The sequence below is a fragment of the Lissotriton vulgaris genome, chromosome 3_1, assembly GCF_964263255.1.
Source record: "Lissotriton vulgaris chromosome 3_1, aLisVul1.2, whole genome shotgun sequence".
Lineage (NCBI taxonomy): Eukaryota > Metazoa > Chordata > Amphibia > Caudata > Salamandridae > Lissotriton > Lissotriton vulgaris.
The window spans coordinates 1,617,935,683-1,617,949,763 of NC_141689.1; positions in this window are offsets into that span (position 1 = coordinate 1,617,935,683).

Below are 14,081 nucleotides of genomic sequence, written 5' to 3' on the forward strand. Positions count from 1 at the left end.
TACCATCTAAAAGTAACAGAACTGTCCTGGTGAAATATCTACCAGAACAGAAACACCAATCCCATAACATTTTCTGACCATGCCGGGCGTGAATTTACCACACAGCAATACCTGGCGTCTTGACATGGTACAGAATGACGGTATTCAATTTTTATTGACTGCCTTGGCAATGTAGCTGTCCCTAGACAGTAATTTAAGCATTACTAGAGAGGGGATTTGGTTCCACCCACATGTTGCAAACCAGGAGTACATGTTTGAGAAGATGTTTGCTTCCACAAAAAAATGCTTGGCCTCCACACAGCTATTATCATTTTGTTTACTCATCCAGCTGCCCAAGCTTGAACTTTCAGGGGCACACCTTTGACATTGGAATGCTATTAAACTGTCTTAGATAACTAGATAATTGATGCTGTTTTTCTCTGGCAGCACTATGGATGAGAGGAGGGCAGTCATTAAACTACATGGAATTTTAGGACTTGCTTGCAACTGTCACCTGACCTTTCAACCTACACCAATATTATTCTTTAGCTCTGTGCTTCCTCACAAATCCATATCTCTTCCATACTAATTACTTCTAATGCTACACATTACCATGCAACATTCCTTTAATGCCAAACCTATTGTAATTGCCAGTGCTTGTTTTAACTTTGTTATCGACAAACAAACTGCAACCTCTGGCCACTACCCAGCCACTACCCAGCTTGAATACACGACCCTGTCTCCCATACAGAGAGGTTACTCCAAAGGAGCCATGCAGTAGTGAGGGGCTTTCTACCTGCATGGGCCATGTTTACAGTCTGCTTCTTGTTATCCTCATTTTACCTCTCACCCCCTTTCATACCAAATTAGAGATGGAAACAATGAACGGTATTCTTGAATGTACGATGTTGTTTTGTTCCTGGAACATGTTTACGCCTGGAGGAACAGGTTTTGTGGCTAGTTCCACTCTTTCATATTTCATGCGAATATAATATCTCTAAATTGGTGCTGTACAAAAGAATAATGACTTGGAGTTTACACGAGGACCTCAAGGAATGAGGAGGAGGTATTTGAAGGGAAAGTTTTAGCGGGCCTTGTTTACTTAAATGCTCAAAAATTATACAAGGTGTTCAGTTGTGCTGAACACATTGGCCAGATTTTTTTTTTTTTAAAGCAGAAAATAGTGCCATTATGTTTTCCTCACTTCGCCTTCATAGTATGGGACTTCTTAGCTGCGGCCTACTTGTTTTCCAAGGGTGCACACTAATTTGTTTAATGGAAGCATGCTTGCAAGTCGTTTCCAAAGCATACCAAGGACATATGCACAGCTGCTGCAAATGTACGCCTTCTTGACAGTCATTGAAGACATTTGTTCTTATTTTCTTGGAAACAACAGGAACACCGATTGCACAAACATGACATACGACATCACTTAATTTGACAAACTAAATGGCACCAACTGAGAGCCAAGGCATCCTTCAAGTAGCATTTGTTTTTCTCTAACATTGACCACCACCAGCACATACAGCATGTATTAGCTAGTCAGCAACATGCTGAAGCAGATCGTATCCTTCATGTGCAGTTTTTACTAAAACAGAACAATAACTTTACATTTTGGGCACAGATGAATAGAGATCCATTTCAATAAGCACCGATAGTTGTAATGGTAATTTTAAAGACTGATTTGAGAGGACAGATAGAGGTTCAAGGGTGACTTAACCAGTGCATGCCAAGAGGGGACTTTGCTTAGGTTCTGCCAGTTTTTGTGTTAGTCCAGGTGACAAGCTATTCACCTTGCTCCTGACTTGGCAAGAAGCCATATGTATTGCTTCTAAAGGAAATTTGGCAGCTCCTTTCTGGTGGATCCTTCAGTAACTAGTATTGTCAGGCCACAGAACCAGTCATAGACACAGCCGTGCACTGGAGAGTGAAGCCCAACAGAGGAGAGATCTGTGGACCCAGGATTGTGGGAGTCACGAGGCAACTCTTGTAGAATCATCAGTCACAGGGACTGACTAATGAAGTGTCTCTTTCTGCATGCCATGGTTGCTCGGTTAAAGGCCCACCTCTGAACAACTATCTTGTCTTTTGCTTTTCCCTACCTTGCGTGTACGCATTGAATTAGTGCATTGTAGCATTCAACGAAACCTGATGTCTTTCCTAACCAAGTGCTCCACTATGCAACTTCATCACGTCACGTTGATCAATACAGTCACAAGGATCATTATGCACACGATTCCACCTTTAAAGGCTGCGTCTACAGCCACCTCCACCTTGGGAGATTGCGTTTCCTATCCGATCACCCTGCATCTCCCAGCTGTGTGTCTTTAGGAATTATAATATTGATTTTAGGATTTTTATTTTTTAACAAACTTTATTGGGTTTTCCCCACACTGCTAAGGCCGGAGTGGAAGCATGAAACATGAAAGCAAATATCATGTGAGGCTTGTATGCAAGTTATAGTATAGACTGAACTGCCTTCTGGCTATATGTTCACTCAATGTCATTTGTTTTACAATGTCCACAAACTTGGCCTTGAAACGGTACATACCAGGTTTCATTCACCTCTCTCGCTCCCCCAACCACCTGGAGCAACAAGCAGCAATCAAGTACTGTGATACGCCATGTTGTCTCTCCAATAATCAATGTGTAGTTAGCATGCACGAGTTAGGACCCAACTTGGGTGCTGGCCTTCCACAGGTCTCATGTTCTAGTGGGACTGGGGTCCAAGTTTCGGTATGAAAAATCAGGAAGATGTCCATATAAAGAGGTGGTATTAGCCAGGTATCTGAGGTTGCAAGCTGGGGGTGTGAGCAGTCTTTACACTACCCGGGCATTGTGGTCCAGTATCCTGCTGATCGTGGAGGTCTGTCACCCTCCATTTTTCTATGGGTCTTGTACTAACCCATCCCACTCTTCTTCAATGGGATGCCGCCTCAAGCTGTTGTTGTCCTCCCTATGGATCGCTTTTCCCTCTAATTTAGACCAGTGCAGGGCTTCTGAGTGCCAGGTCTCACTTGACGGTGGCTGTGCAGATTTCCACCTAATTGTGATTTAGTGCTTAGCCAGTAAGAACAAGAGAACAGAGAACCAAGTTGTTACTTAAGTCCTGGAGGATCTCGGGGAAGTGCCTATCAGGCAGGCCTCAAGCATAGTCAAATGTGGTCTCCCTGTGACACTTGCTATCACTCTTTGAACCGTATCCTAATATTGTCTCAGCGAAGTGAAATGCCATGGGGGCATGCCAGAAGTCTGCAGAGGGGCGGTGGCAGCATGTACAGTCAGTGGAGGCCGGTCAGAAGAGGCAGCCTATTTTGTCAGACATCAGATAGGCCTTGTGTAGCATATTTATCTGTATGAAGCAAACTCTTGTATTAAGGGAGACCTATTATGAGTTCTGTAAATCCCTCTGCCATTCCTTTCCCATGATTTCCTCCCATGATACCCTCAAGAGCCGCAGGGTCATTTCCCTATGTTCTCAAAGTGCTCTATCCAACCAGGTTACAGATATAGGGCCATGCCTCATAGTGTGTAGTGATCGGAGTAGGGCATAGTAGGGTATTAGTAGGTGTTTACATTCCAACATCATCTAAGGTATTCTCTAATCCTTCTATATTGGAGAAACTGACCTTGTGGGAGGTTGAACTGGATGTTTAGTGACTGGAGGTCCTTTAGCATCCCTTTTTGATTTAAGTCCTAAAGGGTATAGAGACCCTCGCTGCCCACATCTCCAACTTCCAAGTTGAAAGTGGTCCTGACTCAGTGGGTAATCTGTGCAGGGGCAGATTGGGGGCAAATGGGAGTGCTGTACATGTGTAAGTCAAGCAATGTTTGCATACACTGCTAGGATTAGCCACAAGGAGAGGGGGCTGCTTTCTCTTTTCCCTTCCATGAAATAGTAGTGTGTTCAGTACCCCTTTTTTCGACTGGTGGACAGAGTGCCCTGTTTTTTGCTGATGGCGTTCCGCCAACCATCTGGCTGGCCGCTGGAGCTGGGCTGCCAGAAAATATCCGTAGAGGTTCAACGCTCCCCAGCCTGCCTTAGCTGGTGGCAGTCTCAACTTTTCAAATTTTGTGCGTCTCCACCCTATCACCATATAATGGTTGTTAGTAGTAAGTCCAATTGTCCAAAGTACTACTTCGGACTAACTAGGGGAAGGCTTGATAAATAATATAGAGATCTAGGAACCATCCCCATCTTAGATATATCTATGCGGTCTGGAACAAGTACCAGTAAAATAATCAAAAATGCTACCTAGGAGTACAAGAAACTTACTGCCCTCCCAAAGTTACCATCCAACAAATCTGGGTTGACATGGTAGATATTGATTCCCAATTATCAGAATGTGGTTGTAGCCCATTGCATGTCATGAGCCACGAACTTGACTATTCTATGCGGCATCTCAGGATTCAGCTTAAAGATTTGAGATTTTGTGTGGATTACCTTTAACTCTGAGATGTGCCAGAATACCTTAAGTACCCGAGATGTTGGGGCGAGGTTAGCTTCCACGTCTTGGACATACACCCCAGGAAGTAGCCAGAAGATTAAATTACCACCCACTTTGAACCAAAATGTTAATGACACCAAGCAATTGAAACAAGTAATTGCAACTCTACCCAGAAGAGCTTGCTTGTTTCGTTCATCCATGCAACTATCCATTCATCTTTTCATCCTTCCATCCACTCGCTGAAAATCACCATTTCACCTTTACATTCTGTCATCTATTCAGTCTTTTATCCAACATTCAGTCTGTCACCGTGCTTTTTGCTCCTCCCCCTATCCCGATGTAATGATTGTTAGTTGTGAGTCTGATTGTCCAAAGTACCTCTTCGGAATCACTAGGGGAAGGTTTGTTAAATAATATAGTGATCTAGGAACCATCCCCATCTTGGATATATCTAAGTGGTCTGGAACAGGTACCAGTAAAATAATCCAAAAGGCTACCTGGGAGTACAAGGAACCCACGGTCCTCCCAAAGTTACCATCCAACAGATCTGGGTAGATATGGTGGGTATTGATTTCCAAGTATCAGAATGTGATGGCTTGTCATTGCATGTCATGAGCCCCAAACTTGACTATTCTTTGCGGCATCTCAGGATTCAGCTGAAACATTTCAGATTTTGCGTGGTTAACCCTTAACCCCGGAATGTGCCGGAATACCTTAAGTCCCCGAGATATCGGGGCAAGGTCAGCCTCCACGTCTTGTACATACAGTAAAGAAAATAGCCAAAAGATTAAATTACCCCCCACTTTGAACCAAAATGTTTATGACACCAAGCAAGTGAATCAAGTCATCGCGACCCTCCCCAGAATAGCTTGTTTGTTTTGTCCATCCAAGCAACTATCCATTCATATTTCCATCATTCCATCTGCTCACTGATAATCACTATTTCACGTTTACATTCTGTCAAACATTCAGTCTTTCATCCAACATTCAGTCTGTCACCATTCCGTCCATCCGTCTGCCCATCCATATCCAAACCTAATCATCTACCTTCAAAGCTATCCATCAAACATATCCATTTGTTCACTCAGTCATCCTCATTTCCTTATCCACCCCTTCATTAATTAATTAATTAATTAATTCATTCATTCATTCATTCATTCATTCATTCATTCATTCATCCATGCATCCTATCATTCACTCATCCATCCACCAGTTTACTTATCCATCCTTTCAATCCATACATCTATCACTTATCCATTGATCCACCCATTCACTCAGCCATTCATACTTTCACTCATCCATCCACCTTTTGGTTCATCCATCCACTATCCATCCATCCATTTACCAGGAGTGTATGGGGCCTAGAGAGATGGTAGGTAAAGGCCTGGAGCTCCTGCTGTAACCAAGAGGGGAGTGGAAAGAGGAATGGTTGTTAGCCACATGGAACATATTCTGTGTGTTGTATTTATTGGTCCTCTGGGCAGGGGGAGTGATCCAGAGCTTCTCCATCTTCAAGGAGAACTGTGGTATGCTCTGCACGATCTCTATGACATCCAAGAGATCCTGCTTGAGGTCAGCAATCTTCTCCTCCAGACAGGACCTGTTAATGCCCTTTTCCGCAAAAACTGAATGAGATGCTTAGACTGGCCCAGCAACAAGAGGGATAATAGAGGGTTGAGTAGGACCCGTACCACAGTTACAGGGGGAGATAAAGTGATGCTTGAGACTGGAATCAGAGCCCAGAGTGAGATTATAGGGAAGCAGAATGGATTTAGGAGAGGCAGTAGGTGTAGCATGGAAGGCGTGAGGAGGTGAATGTAGGTTACAGGTCTTTCTTCCCTTCCTTCCTCCCTTTCCTTCATCCATCCTCACAACCATACTTTTAGTCATTCATCCATGCATCTGTTCATCCACCTTTTACCCACACATCATCCATCCTATCACTCATCGATCCTTTCACTTACTCATCCACCCGTTCACCCTTTCATTGATCCATACGTCCACCCTTTCATCCTGCCATCCATATTCCTCCCTTTCACTGATTCATCTATTCTTTCACCGACCAGTCCTTACTTCCATCCATTCCCTCATCCATCCATCCATCCACCTATCTCTCCATCCATCCATCCACCCATCCATCCATCCAGTCATCCATTCTTTCACTCATCCATCTATCCACCATTTCAACCCAGCAATTTCATCCAGCCTTCCATTTTTTCACTCAGCCATCCTTTCTCTCAACATTCATCCATTCAGCCTTTCACACATCTGTCCATCCATTCATCCATCCTTCCTTCCTTTTACTCATTCATACTTTTACTCATTCATCCATGCATCTATCCATCCACCCCTTCACTCACCCATCATCCACCTTTTCACTCACACATCCACCCATCCATCGATCCATACACCCTTCCTTTCGCTCACCTTCCCAACCTTTTGCATTAATTATGAGCCTTTGTCAGAAGAGTTGCAGACAGAAGAGGCCCATCAAAAACTCCACCAGCGCTGCAGCTACTAAAGCGGGGGTTGACGACTCGACTCCCCTGCATGCACCATGTAGAGAGAAACTGCATGTATGTTTCCTTCATGTGGCAGTTAAAACAAGAAAGGATTCCTTTTGTGTCACACACCCTCGCTGTCAATACCATAGAACAATGCACAGGTTATGTTAATAAAAGGAAATCCACCCTTCACTTGCATGCACTGCACTATCTTAACACTGAACACTGCTTCATGCAAAAATGTCTGGCTTATTCAAAATAGTCAAACCTTTACATACTCAATCAAAGTTAAAATATACTGTATACAATATGTCATCAACATAATTTAATATTATACTAAATATTTAAACACCAATATTCATACTATGTGCCAAATATCATCACAAATACATCTTAATATTCTATAAAAGCGAATGTGTTTGTTATAAAAAGGAATGACTTTGATCATACAGTCACAAAACTAACTATAACCATAATCTCCCAAGAAGTAAAATTCTTATCACAAGTTGTAGACGCTGCACTTCGGTGGTAATAAGTTGGTTCACCACACCTTCTTTTAGACCCTTAGGTAAAAAATGTGTGAAGATTTTTAGAATGAGTAGTGATTATCTGTTATAATTGAAGTGTATATATGTAAGTGTGAGAAATGGAAATAGTATAGGAGTGAGAATTTATAAATGTGTGAGTCATGCAAAAGGAAAATCAGGGAGACAAGAAGCACACTGAGCCTGTTTATGTAAATTTGCTTTGCATGTTTGATTGTATATTTGAAAAATGTTCTCTATCTTTTTAGACAAACATATGTTTTAAAATATTATGCCCTGAAGAAGGTGGGGTGAATCAACTTAATACCACTGAAACATCACATCAACAACTTTTGATGAGATGTGTAGTTCTTGGGAGCTCAAAGTCAATATGGATAAATACAAATGAAATTAGCAAAAAATTTAAATAGATAAATGCAGATGAAAATATTAAAAAATATCCATAACCCTGAACCCTAATTTAGCCTTGTCCCAATTAAAAAATTATTATGGTTGTCAATATATTTCCTTGTCCTGGTGAAAATCCGCATGCAGAGGTATTAATAAACCCTCATCGCCCTTGTCTGGTCAAAACGTTGATGCCTGCCATCACATGGCCTGAATTACACTGTATCTCAGATTGGATTGGATGATGCATTTAAAAATAGCAGTATCATTCTGACAAGCGGACATTAAATAGTAGAAAATAATTGCTTCGTAGTCGGGCCTAAGATCACTGGTCTACTTTTCTCATATCCATGGTAACCAATACTGTCTGTACAAAATCATGATACTGTGATTTACTACTATTGTTTGTCTGAATTTCCTTTCCTTTACTCACTTCACAAATTACCAATTCTCCTTGCACTTCTTACTAGAGCAACAGCTTATGGATATTTTTCCATATATTTGATTGAATATGTTATTTGTATAAGTAAAATAAATTGAAGAGGAACCTTTTTTCCCCTGATTTTCATTTGTATTGCCTCCTTTTCTGGTGTACTCATGAAGAGTATCTACTCTCGTATTTAAATGATCGTTCATAAATGACTTATGTACTTAGTGAATTAATTTCATGTTAGGTCGCCTGTGGTTCTCCCATAGAGGGGCGTCCGGACCAATTGTTGTTCTTACAACACAGAAAAGGCAACAATATGACGCCTCTGTCAAACCAGTTCTTCATCGGCATACCACAGGCAAAGTTAGGCACCAAGGCGTGTCTTTTCTATCACGGACATCCCTGTGGCATACTCAAGCCTGCGTGACCTCCAATGAAGCATGTGAAGCTCTCATTAATGTCAGCAGTGATGACCAATGTCATACCATAATTGTAGCCCGTTCATACGTCCCTTCTTTCCTCAGTGAGAATGCTGAAGCATCCAGTAAAATGGATCTCTGGATGCCACAACGATCATGGCAAGGAGCCACTTGGTGTGTGATACTGGATTGCTCAAAGTTCAGTGACTTGAGAAAGATGAGAATCAGACAAATGAGACAGGAAACTTGTATATATAATAAATTAAGGCTAGTACGAGCTCCTGTGCACCAACTAGCAAAATAGCCTTTTAATTTGCTTGAATGTCACAGTGATGTTGTATCTGTCTCACAAAAGTTACACGCACACCGTGAAACTACAGAGGTGCTTGCAGCCACAGTGAATGGGTGTGCATACTTTTAATATTCATGCCTAGTTGGTAAAAAATTGGAAATTCCGGCCTATGGTTGATAGGTGGAGTTTCCAATGTTCCTCATACTTCGCAGTGTGAAGTGGATCTGCTATCCCATGGGGTTCTTACCAGCGTTTAGTGTCCGGTAGGAAGTACAGTTGTGGTCCTTATCCATTTTCATTCCATTGATAAGATGCCACAACCAATGACCTGCAAACAAAAAATTGTGATTTTGGAGATGGTATATGCCACTTCCCCATCCATGATTTCCTTTTGGGAGGTCCCTGGGAAGAACATCATCAATATAATTCAAAAGAGGACTCCAGCTACACCTCTCACATGGGTATCATTCCTTAAGTTATAAAAATGGCTCCAAAAACAGTCCACAGTGGGCTTTAATCGGGCGAGAGGACACGGAAATGGATGGGATCCATTTAGGATGGGTGGGCTAATTTTTTCAATGTGGGTGGACCGGTAGGGAATAAGAAAGGGCTTAGGATCAATTCAGTTTAGGAGGAACACGAAGGATACAACGAAAGCAGCTTTTGCGTATTTCCCAAAATACAAAGTCATTGTATTCTATTCACTAGAGCAAATACAGAGGATGATGCGAGCAACCACTCCGTATTTCATGGGCTATAAAATGTGAAAAAAGGTCCAAAGGATACCAGGTGATTCGGATAGGTCCACGAAGAGGGCCCTGTTGCAAGAGGTATGCTGAAATACAACATTTGTCCTTCAAGTCTGATAAAGTAAAGGGAGGTGGGGGCTTGTCATTTCTCTGTATAAAATATGTTAGAATCTAGCTTTGAGTCAGCTAACCTTTACACAGCTAGTTAGGGATGTGTGACGAAAGGTGAGATGACATAATTGCAGTGTATTTATTGTTCGCTCTGTCATCTATTTTGTTTGTTGAGTTCTTGAAACATATATGATAAGTCTTACATTGTGTGTTGGAGAATAGCACATAATAAATATTAGTTTATTGTAAAATGACATAATTGAACATGTCCTGATTTCAAGATTTAAAGAAGGGCTCCACTATATCAGAGAAGGCTGCAGTTTGATTTTGGTGCCTAGCAAATCACCGAGGCGTGATCCCAATAGTTTCGGGGTACATCACACGTAAAGGTCAATGCCTGATATATTACATGGAATATATGTGTGTAATTGTTTAGCTATTTTAAAATGAAAGTCTGCCTTCACTGTATTATTTTTCCAGGACTAGAATACAAACATATTTACACATGGCGGCTGGTAGAATTCCAAATAAGTTTTCCCTCCTTCACCTGAAGGATTAGCAAAAGATTGATTTAAAAACGGTAGCCGAAATCTCCGGGAAGAGCCCCTCTCATTCTAGGGAACGCTTCACAACATCTGCATCCTTTTCCAACTCCAAACAATTATTTGTGTATTGATTTTCTACAGCAGGAACACTTTTGGCTCTGAAAATTCATCTAACTCTCCAAGCATGTCAAATGTGTGTTCAGCAGAAGAGATCAGAAATAATTTTAGAGCCTCTTGTTACATCAATTCTCTTAACATCTGGGACAATAGTTTCGTTCTTGGCTGGCTTTATGAGAGATATAGGAGGAGGAAAGGGCCCCCTTTTCTCCCCTGAATGGGACCACACAGGCTTTTTGAATCATGCTTTAATGCCGGGTTCCATTTTCTTTTCTGAATCGATTGAAAACGGATTTGTTAATGTCTTTTGTTTTTGGTCCATCATTGAAATGCAAGCCTGTAGGCATACCTGATTGCTTATTTTATTTTTGTTTCCCTTCAATATTTGCTTCTACTTTAGGAACACAAATCGGGGAGCAGGCAGTGGTCTGCTACCCTTAGGGACACCATATACAATACCCAAAGGGCGAGCTGTCCAATAGGAGCGGCTTCCTCTTTGCAAATCAGCTACCACCCCAATTTGAGAGGTGCTAACTTTGTAATGTTTGCGACTATAGTTGAGACCACAAACCTTTGAAATATTACTTTATGACTCATAAAAAGGAATTCCAATGTCATATCTCCTCCAGTTTGCGTAGTGGGAATGGTGGTAAACCCCTTGTGTGAGTCACAAAGACTTTCCTAACTGGTAAAATGCATTTTCTGCATAGTGAGTGTTCTATGCCTGAGTCACAGGCTTTGCAATCCAAAACACCTTAGTACATTAGGGTAAAACGTCCTTTATTTCAGGGGCAAAATATGGAGGATACATAAAATCAATTTCACAAATGCATTACCCAAAGCTATCCTTAATAATTGAAACTCAGAGTATTCTACTTCACCTACAGAATTTCCCTTAGTTCTCCAAAGGTCAGATTTTCTCACTTTGGCCCAGCACAGCAAAAGCTGTAACTTTAATCATTACCAGTTGCACTTACAGCTTGGTTACAACCAATGTATTCTTAAGTTTGAAGTCCTATATTTGTGCTGTGTATAGGGCTGTAGCCACCAATAAATGTTATAAGCTTTCCGTGAGCTCCCAGGACTTAGTGTCACATACATCTCATAAAGGTGGTTAAGGTACCATTTCAGCAAACATTTCGCTTTAATGATCGAATATACTGATTTTTCTAGTTGTTTGAGGATGAAAGGCCACTTCTTCTTTGATGAAGTTGTTCTCATATGTACCGATAGACGTTGATCCTGATGGTGCTGCAGATATAAAAAGGGAGGGTAAAAAAAACAAGACTTACCTTCTCTAAATTGCTTTACAAATCTTCATTTTATGACAAGACAGGAGGCATCTAATATTCTTGTTTGAAGCATTCCAACAACACTATTAGAACAAGCATTGGCATAGCCAATAGGTCTCGCCTTTGGGACCTTATACGTTTTCAGCCAAGCAGCACATTATTCTGGGTGCTTAACATTTACAGGTTTTACCACGTGTAGCACTGGGTGGGAGATTGCAAGCAAAACAAACTTGAGAAGGGGAAAAACTTCCCTTTAATTTACAATTTAAACTTTTAAATACAAACAAAAAATTATCGCCACCTGCTCTCGTTGCTGCGGGGGGGAGGGGGGTATCAGGTGATCGTAGCTCTTATGCCCTCTTATGTTAGCCTTCCTCAGCGCAAGGTGGTTGCTGTAGCGCTGTTGTAAATGAGACAACCAGTGTCCCCCAAGCACTACACCATGCATCACTTTCTATTGGGCTGAACTGGTTTATTTAAACATATTCTGTACGTCTTAGGTTCGCACATAATGAGAGAAGCAACCATTCAAATCAGAAAAAATACCCCACTGGCTCTGATTTATCTAACTACCAAGAATTTTCGTTTTTAAGACGCAACAAATCCTTCCCATAAAAGGAGCGCCGATTTCGATTGGATGATAGCTGGTTTGTACTTACAGTTGGGCTAAACAAAAACTCATTAAAAAAATGAAAATGAGCTTGGCATGAGAGCGGCCCTAGCCGAGTGCATTTATTGTTTACATTGTTTGCCCTCTGCGCACCCCCTTTCCGCCAAACCCAGCCCTGGCAGCCAATAAAGATGGATACATTGTCAGGCTGTTGAATGATTAACTCTGGGGCCGACATGCAGGCTCGGCCTGAAAAGGGAGCAGGAGGCATGGAGCTGCAAGGCACAGTCAGAAGGGGCCCTCCTAGGGAGGCTCCAGTTAAAGGGGCAAATGCAACTAATTTAATCGACTCTCTTTCTCAACAGAGTTATAAATGTGCACCACATGTGCTACCTGAGCAATACAATCTATCAAAGGCCGTAGACAGCATTAAAGCGAACTAAAGACTAAAAAAGACAAATATTCGTCACAATAGGTTAGTGCAAAGGATCCACTATACCTTGTTCTTCCTGTACTTAGATGGGTGTATGACATTGGTAGAATGCGAGCGCAGGAACAAGCACGGCGAGAAAGTGAAAGCGACCGCGAAACAAGCAAATGTGAACAAGCACGGCCACGCTAATTAGAAACAGATTGCCCCTGCATGCTGCTGCTCGCTCCAGCACGGTGGATGCCGTGGGAGTCAACACTTGTGACAAAAAGGTGGGACATGTACCAGCTCTTGGCCAATTTCGTGCTCTCTTTTCTAGAAGATGCACGCAAAGGCCAATACAAGTACTGCAAAAAAAAAAGCCACACGCATGAGTGTCAGAAAAGTGCAGACCGATTTCAAAAGGTCATGTCCTAGGGCAGCACATGCGCGCTGTATGTGTAAAAGTATGTCTGTTATTTTGCTATTCACTCCGCCATTTTGTGTTTTACCCTTCAACCACTGACCTTCTCTCTGTATCACGAACACTCTTGACATGCCTCATTCCTGCACAGACATACACACCCTGTTCGTGCCTTGGCCTGACCACAAACTGACCAACACATGCTCAACCAGTCAGACAGGTAGTTTCCTTGTGCACGATGCCCTGCAGGGGCCTCATAGCTACCATCTGCGGATTTATCAGATTGACCTCTGCTTACTGTATATTTATGGTTTCAGATATGCCCTGCAGGGGCCCAACAGCTAACACCTACTAATTGTATCAGGCTGACCTCTACTTGTCGTGTAAATTATTTGTTTTTGTTATTGTTCTCCTTGCACGCACAGGGTGGGGATGAAGGGTATATAAGATGCGGAACCAAAGTACTCAGCAGATTGACTCCTCAGACATCTTTGGGTGTCTATTGTTGATGCTCTCTCTCTCATGAGATTGCAATAAATATCTTTTCTCTCCGTGCTCCAGTGTTGGTATTAATTTGTACTCCGGACCCGTGGGCGATAGGGTGACCTTGTACCTTTGGGTGGTCTTCCAGGAGACCCCCAAGTCCTCAAATTGTCACCCAACGTGGGGCCCGATCAGTGACGTGGCTGCCTAGTTGAGGGGTCCCGATGAGGAAGGTGAACGGACGGTGGTGGGGCATGCCTATGCGAAAAAAGACCCTCGTCCTCTTAGCCACCACCTGACCGTCACTATATCTGAAAAGACCCACGCAAGTGGCTCC